General features: G+C 42.2%; 1 long non-coding RNA gene across 1 annotated transcript; it reads right to left on the bottom strand.

The window, feature by feature from the left end:
- Nucleotides 1–988: 988 nt before the first annotated feature.
- LOC114546323 (uncharacterized) lies at nucleotides 989–6,020 on the bottom strand. Its single transcript, XR_003691033.1, has 3 exons — nucleotides 5,894–6,020; nucleotides 2,769–2,866; nucleotides 989–1,131 (listed from the first exon to the last, which is right to left on the bottom strand). It is a non-coding gene; the product is annotated as an uncharacterized LOC114546323 (long non-coding RNA).
- Between the last annotated feature and the right edge of the window lie 4,325 nt (nucleotides 6,021–10,345).

Genomic DNA, 10,345 nt, shown 5'->3' with positions numbered 1-10,345 from the left:
GGCTGATCAGGAAGTCACAGAAACACTCACATCCTGTTAGGTCCGATTCAAGAAAATGTTATCAGACCCATATATCAGCTTGTACAACAGTCTCCTGTTGTTTTTATTATGACAGAGTAGCTGTCAAAATGCTCTACATGCGATCTGTTGCTGATTTTAATTAACAACACACTGTAGATGATCCGTAGTCCGAACAGATTTAGTCTTTCTGACTTCTAAACCAGTCCTTCCAGAAAAATGCTGAGTTTTTTTGTGATTGTTGCGGGCAAAAATCCTTGATTATGCGGCACGTTTTCTTAAAAAATGCGATGGAATATGCGGGATATTTATGCAGTTTTATGCAATGAAATTGCGGGAACTTGCAAAAATTGCGGGAACTTGCAAAAACAACGGTTTGATGAAAAAGAGAAAAAAAAGGGATTCCCCCAACACCCTGCTTTTCGATGATGTTCAGTTCGCGTAATTACGTCACTTCATAATGTTCCCATGGCAACAGGGGAAAATGGCTGCTCTTGTGTAAAGTAAACGCAACATTTTTCAACTTTCTGCTAAGATATATGTGACTTTTTTGCTTTTTTATGAAATCATGCAAGCCCCGCATATTTTGCGCGGAAATCGGCAATTTATGCGCCGTATTTGAAAAAATGCGGCCCCCGCATAAATATGCGGACTTTGGCTGATTATGCATTGAATTATGCGATCGCATAATCGCGTTTTTCTGGAGGGACTGCTAAACATAACTCTCAGCCACACATGTGGTTTGTACAGAATAAACCTTTAAATCAGACAAATAGCAATTCAAATCCTTCCAATTCAAAAACAATAAAAAGTTTAAATAGAACGTCATCCTGTTGAGTCGATTCTTGATACTATCAGCTGTTAGATCAGCTGAGAGCCAGTCTTTTCCCAGCATACCCTGGGACCGCCTGGGTCTTGCAGTCGGTGAAAAGCAACTGCGCTGCCTGCATCTCAAACCTGCGGCCGCCTTGATCTCGTGAGGTTATTGTTGCCCACGCATGCATGACGTCAGAGCAAGTCGGGATCAAGTCGGACGCAAATCTAAACGGCATGCATTGGGTGCGCGATCGCCGGTGATCGATTCTGCGCAGACCCGGCTCATCTCAAACGGGCCTAGTGACACGAGGTGAAACATAGAAGACAGAAACATGAGACGTAAAACAACAAGGAAACAGAGAATAAATCAACACAATAAAACTACAACAGAAACCCACAACCGTGACAGTTGGGTTGTTTGCTAATGTTAATATTACTTAAAGGTGCCCTGCCACACGTATTTCATTACTTTGTGGTAATGTCGGAAGTTCTACCATGGACTCTGTAACATTTTTTGTGGAAAAAATGCCTTGGTTACCTTTACATTACATTTAGCTGATGCTTTTATCCAAAGCAACTTACAATTGCTCTATATGTCAGAGGTCGCATGCCTCTTGAGCAACTAGGGGTTAAGCGTCTTGCTCAGGGACACATTGGCTGATGTATCACAGTGGGAATTGAACCCGGATCTCCCACACCAAAGGCATGTGTCATATCCACTGCGCCATCACCACCCCTATACCCTTTTACCTTGTTTCAAGCCATTCTAGCGTGGTATAGAAAGCCTGCAGAAAGACTCAGCTCGATTTCTGCCAGTTCTCATTAATATTAAACAAGCTAAGCTGTTTGAATCTGATTGGCTAACAGCTAGCCAATAAGAGCCTGGCTGTCAGCATTCTTTACCCAGCCCAACTGGGCGAGCTCATGAATAGTAATGAGCTCAGGCAATATGATGTCAGACTGACCAGCTTTTGTAATTGGTCTGATTTCTCCGCTTATTTCTGTTCAGTGGCTAGAGCTGACAGAGGAGGGAGCAGTTCATTTTCACATTCACAACATAACACAAACACATATGGACCTAACATATTTCAAAAAATGTAAGTAAAAACGGTTTTGCGTGGCAGGGCACCTTTAAGGTTGTTTACTCTAGACTTTAACTTTTATGGTTGCTTATTTAGTCATGAATATTTGTTACAGTGAAATACTTAATTTCAAACCAAGTTTTCAGGGGATTCGATAAAACCATTGCTGGTAAATTATAAATTGCTTTGTAAGGAGTGCCTTGAAATGACACTCCTCCATGTATCAAATGACTGAAATATGAATTGATCCCAGCTGCCATCACCAAGGTTTAATAGTTGCACACTGTTAACTGAAAACTCCTAGAGATATGGCTGCCAGATCGGCTATTATCCCTTAATGCAGATCAAATTTATGCACCGCTCTTGACAGAGGCAATATAACACCTATTTTACTTTAAACTTATGGAATTTATATAGCTGCAGCTTATGTATATGTATATATAAACATTCAATAATGTGCTGTTATTATCACTTTAAAGCAATGGACAAAAGTTAGTGTGCCATTAGGCAGCACAAGTCCTCCTTCAAGAATAATTGTTGAATCTGTAAATTTCAGGCAATTTTGGGGCATACAGAAAATGAGGCCGTTTGTTGCAGAGAGCAGTGAAACTCCAATCATTTTTGCACCACAGTTTGTCTAATTACAGAGCTGATTTATTTGCTTCATTATTTAATCTCAAGCCCTAGCAACACTGGTCATGATGAAAACAGTGATTATTGCCAAAGCATGGGCCAGGCTGGGGAATTGAAATTGTATTGCTTAGAATTAGGAAAGAGAGGAATTGTTCAGAAGATGCAAGGAAACTGAGAGGTATGTAGAGGCAAGGTGGTGCCATTTTTCCATAAACTGACCTTGGGGAGTGTTTTCAACACCATCTTTCTCTTTATTGACCAGTTGCTCAATCACACATGGTTGGGTACTCATGCTTCTCCCTCGCTTCACCAAACACCTGCTTAAAACAGAGATACCATAGAGTTGCTCCATTGCCTGGACTGCACCGGATTGTGTCTTTGTTTTCTCTTTACTGCTCTAACACATGCACAAACACACACTAGACAATGCCCCGTAACCGCTCCTGTCGCCAGAGGCGGGGCGAGAAGGGGGGCATGGGGTGGCACTGCCCCCCCCCGAAATATGATTGCCCCCCCCTGGTGCCCCCCCAATCCATTGGATCAGAGTACTGTCACTTGGCTGCATGTTCTGCCAATCTTCCCAGCCCTTGTCACATGACCAATTAATGTTTCCATGATGACTATCCAAAATTCTGATACCATGGAACCAGCACTGGAATTTTCTTTTTAAGTGGCAGACAGAGCCTATAGAAAATGTGTATTATATTTGGATAGACTACAATTTGTTTAAAATGAAAACAAGCAAAATTAAAAAATGTTTATTTAGCAGAATTACATTAGATTGATCTATCCAATATTTCTAAGCAGATTTTCTATGCTGTATTCTGATAACCCCACCCCCTACTGATATTGGTCTCCCCTGCACTGTTCTGATCTTGAATAGACCCAGGTATAAGAGGGCATCGCAATGTATGGTACTTGAGTCTGGACTCACCTTAAATGCACATTTTGTGGTCTCTGTGTCATGTTGGTGTTGCCTTCAATTTTACTTGGAATTAAAATGATTCTGTGTCAGAGTGACGCACTCTTGGAATTTTTCATGAATCCTTTTGGCCAATGCAGCCAGCTTGATTTCATTTAAATGAATAGACACAGCTTTGTCCATAGCATGTTCCATTCTTAGTCTTATTTCAAACAGGTTTGTGTAATTACTTGTAATATGATGAGCACAGAAACCTTTAATTTACCCTTGAACGTTTGCGGAGTAATTTATTTACACATACTTTGGAATGCCACTTGAGGTAGCAGTATAGTTTCTGACTCCTCTGCCTCACTACAGCCAGCTTTAACAAACAAGACTGCGGTTCCATCCTAATACGCACACTAGCAGTATTTGTACTATGTCAAGTGCATACTTGTGTGACATAATTCCGGTAACTGCTACAGTGCCCAAGAGCTGGTTAAGAATGCAAGTGTGTGGAGAATTATCAGAGCTTAATGGGACACACTTGATTAATGAGACCATTGCGTGGCTCTTTAAGATATACTGTACGTAGCATGAGTTTAGTCAGGAAGAATATCATTTTGCATTCTTTGGCCTGTAGTTTTATTTGTCATGCATCCTGCCATTCACTTCTCCCACACATGCTCACTCATTATTTCCTTGCTGTCTTTTGTCTTGACTGTCAATCATGACATCAGCTGTTCTCATCAGCTGATCTCATCTATCCAATAGCTCAGCGACACACCTACATTGTTAGCCAATGATTCTGCTGCTGCCTTTGTTTAAATATGATTCTCTCTCTGCCTGTAGTGCATTCATGCTGCTGTTCACGGCTGTTAGGCTTTTTTAAATCGGTTCTCTCTATTGCTGTCAGCTGTCATTTCATCGCAAATCGTTGCATATGGCAAAGCGCCCCGCAACCTGCCCATCACTGTCAGTCTTTGACCATTATTCAGCTCCGTCAGCTCCTTCAGCCTCTTCAGAATCATCAGCCACCACCACCAGTGTCTGGACTCCATGGGGAGATTTATCAGGGCAGACGCCCCTCTATTACAGATCTCCCTGTAGAGACTAAAGCCGCCTACACATGATAGGTGGCAAAACCGCTTTGCGCTGGCCGTTCCATTGATTTCCTACGGGGAGAGCGGATTTATCGCTTTGCGCTGCGCTCAAAGTTCAAATTATTTCAACTTTGACCTAGTCGCCGCTGACCTTTCGGAAGTGCAACCAATGAGATAACAGCTTACAGCTTACCTAGCGGTGCGCAGAGAGCAAATCGATTAGCATGTTTAGGCGGCTTTAGCGCCAAAGACTTTCTACTAAGACTTAATTATCACACATTGTCCATCATAATAAATATTTATCTTTACTTCATTTAGCCTACTTGTCTCGTCCATAGACTGTAAAAATAATTGACGAAGCTCCCAGGTCTATGAAGTGAAGCCAAAGTGCCTGAAACCTGCATTCTAATTTCCATCAAAAACAAGTGCGTTTATGTGAAAATAACCCTACGTCTCACTTAATTTTTTACCTCACTCAGCGGTTGAGACCATAATACAGCACGATATTAACTTTGTAAATTATGGTCCCATTGATTTTAAAATTGACGATAAAGGAGAGGATGCTTTAGGGGGCGTGGCTACAGGCCAACCTGTCAATAATGAGGCTTAGCAATGCTTATCCATGGCCCTGTGTACGTTAAAATGGCTGTTAACTTGTTTTTTGGTCATGTTTTCGTCTTAAACTTTGACCCTCTCACTGTGTGTTTTCACTTCTTCAAAGTCAATTGGAATATTCAGGCTTATTTTATATATATTTTTGACCAAGCTAGCTGGCTACCGCTAGCGTTAGGTGGAAAGTTTGCAGATTTTCTTTGTACTGCAGTACATGCAGATGAATAGTGCCAGTACCCGGAGGTTTGCGTTTTTAAGCGATGACTCACTTCAGGCAAGGGTTGACATTTTTTTTTTTTTCCTTTTTAGTGTTTAGCTTAGCGCAGCGCCATTACAACCATAAAAAACACTGGTTTGGCTGCGCCATACTGTTTGGCTCCACCCTTCCGTCATAAATTTGCAGGTGGCGAAGGACAAATTACCAAACTCAAGTCTCTGGTCTGGGGCTCACTTAGTTCTTAACACCCTTTTGGTGTCATCTATGTTTTGTCTCCATTTATGAGACCTTTAGGATAACTTAATAACAATAATAATAATAATAATAATAATAATAATAGGAACATCATAAGGAAGCCATATTTGCACTAGGCCTAGGATGCAGCCGGCTCTGTAATATGGCCTCTAGTCATGGCATCTACTGTGCCTATACGGAAGTGTGGCTCTGGTAATCATAGACAACAAAGTTCTGAGCTAATGATTCACTGTAGCTGCTGCCATTACCCACCCACCTCCAACTTTAATAGATGATAAGGGCTCGGGGCTTCTCCAAATATAAATCCATCTGGATGAAGGGGTAAAACTGGATGACTCATCAGATGATTTTCCATTGCTCAGGGCTTCAGGTCTTGTGCTCCTTAAAACAGTTATGTGTCTCTGCATGAGAGAAATGGTGATATTTAATACTTCTCTTACTATCAACATATACCATTAAAAGACCCAAACCAAAAACAAATTGATTGTACTAATAAGTATTGTCTGTGTATCCAAAGATCGTATTCCTCTACACTAATTGGGAAGAGCGGCTCAGTTGGCCTATCGTGCCATGAGCTGTACAGGAATATCCCCCGATGTGTCTAGCCACTGGTTGTGGTGGTGTTGGTGGTGAAGGGGTGAAGAGCAATATGGCTGAAGATCTGGACGGATGTAATGTGGAGCCAGACTTTTGATGAGTTCAGTGGAAGGACCCATGGGCGCTGGCTGCGATGAAAACTGGAGGTGAATGAGTTGAAGGAGGGTTGCATTGATCTGACACTGAAAGGACAGCTGACAGCAACAGAGAAAAAAACTGTTCAAAGTTTGACAGCAACAAGATAAATGAATCGCAGAGGTTGAATCTGATCGGTTTAACTGAAGCAGTGAACGCCCTCAGTCAGCTAATTGAGTTGGAAGCGGGAAAAGGAAGCGAGAGAGAGAATGTAAATAAATAGAGTAAGCATGAAGATAGTCTTCCTGATTGAATTCAACTTTCGCAAGGCTTCATTACCATGAAAACACACACACACACACACACACACACACACACACACACACACACACACACACACACACACACACACACACACACACACACACACACACACACACACACACACACACACACACAGTAGTTTAGTTTGACTCAACACACTCACATACCATTTGTGCAGGTATACCTGCTATCAGGGGCGATTCCAGGATTTTTTTAAGTGGGGTGGCACAGGGGAGGGGGTGACCAATAATGATTTTATCAGAATACAGCCTAGAAAATCTGCGTGGAAATATAGGAAATATTGGATCAACCCAATGTAATTTTGCTAAATGAAGCACATCACATTCATTATTAATTTAACTTGTGTATCCAAATACAATACACATTTTCTACGGGCTCTTAAGGCTCTTAATTGGTCATGTGACAAGGGCTGGGAAGATTTCTTTTTCACAGAACTGTGTAAAAATGAAGTGCAATACACTAACAATAAACTTGCCTCAAACTTCAACAAAGAAAACCTTGCTGTACACAGTTTTCAGATCAGAGGAAACAGAACAGAAATGAAGTGCAATACACAATTTATTTCTTACAGCAACGCGTGCTCTACAGTGAGTTCAATATGTTTCTACTTGTAAACAGGCCTTCAAATTTCAACAAAATACACAGTTGCCATACAATGTGATTAAAGTATATATATATATATATATATATATAAATGGAAAGGTAGCGATTGGCAGAACAGGTAGCCAAGTGACAGTACTCTGATCCAATGGAAATCAAATTTGCGAGATTGACAGCGCTCAATCATATTTCAGGAGGTGCGGGTGCCACCGTGGCCCCCCCTCTAGACCTGCCCCTGAGACATAATCAGTAGAGAACCAAATGTGTAGTAATCCGCAACAAATACACCATTTATTTGTGTTTGAATAACGTTTGCTAAACTCTACAGTGACCAGCTGTTTTAGAAAATTGTTCAGCGTTTTTTTTTGTCGTGTTATTGCATCCTGGTAACCTAATAATGAAGGTGCATACCATATAAGCACAACATTTTGGCGCCTGTTCAATTCCAGCCAGGAACATTTGTTGCAAGTCACACTGGCCTTCACAAACATTTCAGGTTACTGGCCACATTATTGTAACCTCCCCCAACCCTGATTGGAAATATAATACTGATTTCATACATTAATCAATTCCATCAGTAGTTGTCAATTTGACTTTTGCGATGGAATTTGCCCACATTTGGGTGCACGTTTTCATAGTTTCGCTTTACCAGACCATCCACAAGCTGCGGAGCGGAGGAGGCTCTGGCTAGTCCACACAGAATTCTGGGATGGGAGAAAAACGTGCTCTGATTTATTGGAATTTCTTTAAACCAATCACAATCTCCATTGGTGGCGCTAATCTCCACACGGAGCTGCTGTAAAATAGTTGTACGAGAGAAAACTAGTAGTCTAGCTAGCTGTCTGGATTTACCCTGCAGAGATCTGAGGAGCACAGTTAACCATAGTCCTCAGAAATCCACCGGAGTTTAACATTCCAACACAAAGAAAGCGGAAGGAAACGGAAATCGGCGAAAAGACATGCATCCGGCGGAATTTCCTGCGGCACCGGAGCAATCCCGGAAGTGGAACGTCTAAGACATAGACTAATTTTTATAACTTAAAAATTTTCTGTGCCAAGTCACCAGTTGTTTTGTGAGAATTCTTCTGAAACCTGCTATATGCCTATTTGTCCTATTGGGGTCTCTTTTTATTGCCTCAGATTGCCTCCCTCTCTCCTATAGCCTCATCATGCACTCTCGCCCCCTCTTCTCCTCTGTGTCTGCCAGCCAGACGCTCTCAATATAGCTCTGCTCATAAACACAGAGAACGAGAGAGAGAAAGAGGCAGCGAGAGAGTGAGAGAAAGGCTCCTGTGACAGTAATAAAAATGAGTGAGGGGCAGGGGAGAGATGGAGATTGGGGTGAACGAGTGGGAGGAGAGAAGGAGGGAAGAGAGGACACACTCATGTAGAGCAGTCTGCATGCTGTGCGTGTGTGTGTGTGTGTGTGTGTGTGTGTGTGTGTGTGATTGAGAGAGCAACGCAGAGCGATAGATGAATCAACCAAAGCAGAGAGATAAGGCAATGAGCAAGACAGTGGGAGAGAGAAAAGAAAGATGAGAGAGGGGGAATACAAGCAAGAAATGATGCAAGACAGCAGGAGAGGAGGCTGAGAAAATGACAGAGGGAGACCAAAAACAGACTGGTGTGAAGTGGTACAAGAGGAAGAAGGAGAGAGTTGGGGTGCGTGAGGTTGAGAGAGGTGAAGAAGTGATAGTAGGGAGAGCAAGACACAAGAAGATATCGGGGCTTCTCTGTGAGGTAGTTTTGAAGGCCAGGCTGTCCTATTTTAACCACTCAAATAAATAATGAATCCTATGGCTGGAGGGACCACACACACACACACACACACACACACACACACACACACACACACACACACACACACACACACACACACACACTTTGCCTTGTACTCACCTCTCAAACACTACCTGATTTGGTTGACAGGCTTCGACATAGCACAATTATAAACACACACAAAACCACACAAATATAAAATGCTTTGGTCATGAATCAAACTGTGATTGATCTAAGATTCAAATATCTTAATGCTCCCCTGATTAATATTTCTATATTGACAATGGATCAATATCTAGAGGAGTAACCCTCTAGATATGGGCGCTCGCTCTACCATGAGCTAACCAGCCATCCTGCCAGTGCTTTTCTGCCCAAGAAAATTGCTATATAATCACTAGTGGTGACATTACATATAGTAAGTTGATCCATTTTTAATATTAATAATATTGATTAGTTTAGCTTTAAACTGATGGGTAATTTGAAGGCTCACATAGTTCAGGCTTACTGCAATAACCTGGGTTCAAATCCATCGCATCCCCCTTTCCCTCCCTAATCTGCTGTATTTATCCAAAAGAGAAAAATAAACCGATATTTCATTAAGAAAACGCAACTAAATTCTCACGTTTACATAACTTTGCTGCATGAAGAAACCGCTACAGTGACTATGACTAATTCTGTCACACTGTGTCAGTACTGTTCAAACCCACAAAAAGAGTCTGGTCCCTGTATACAGTATGTCATGTGTTTGTGAGTCTTTATGTAGCCAATCGCCCCCAACATCCTATTAACTTTGAGCACATAGGCATGTAAGACAGGAAGGTGTGAATGGCTGAGAGAGAAAGATGGAGAGAGTGTGTGAGGGAACACAACATTGTAATTACCGGCTTCATGCTGGCTGGCAATCATTGCCTCTCTCCTCCTCACTTGCGTTTCCTTCCTTGCTCCTCCCTCCATCCTCATTTCCTGCAGACCTCAGACATCTCTTCCACTCTCTGACGTTCTCGCAGGCCTGTGCAGGTGGGGTGGAACTTTTGGCATGGGAAGGGGGGGGAGGCTACTGATGAGTAGCTATTGAGGTAGATATACTGTTCGGAGCCGGAGATCATTACAGCCATCACTGTCTCTGTCTATGTAGACGATGCCTCGGTCCTATGCAGGCTCTAACAACCTGTAGGTATAAAGTATATAGTGCTTCCTCTGCTAATGTTAACCAGGCAAAAGGCATTGTTAGGTTTGTGGTGGAGGAGGACAGGGCAAGTACATTGAGAATAAAGTGACCTGATGGAGCTGTAGAGAAGATGAGGGCTAGGGT

Source organism: Perca flavescens, chromosome 20, assembly GCF_004354835.1.
Source record: "Perca flavescens isolate YP-PL-M2 chromosome 20, PFLA_1.0, whole genome shotgun sequence".
Classification (NCBI taxonomy): domain Eukaryota; kingdom Metazoa; phylum Chordata; class Actinopteri; order Perciformes; family Percidae; genus Perca; species Perca flavescens.
Note: the sequence above shows the minus strand (reverse complement) of the source record. Positions and strands in the feature narration are given on the sequence as shown.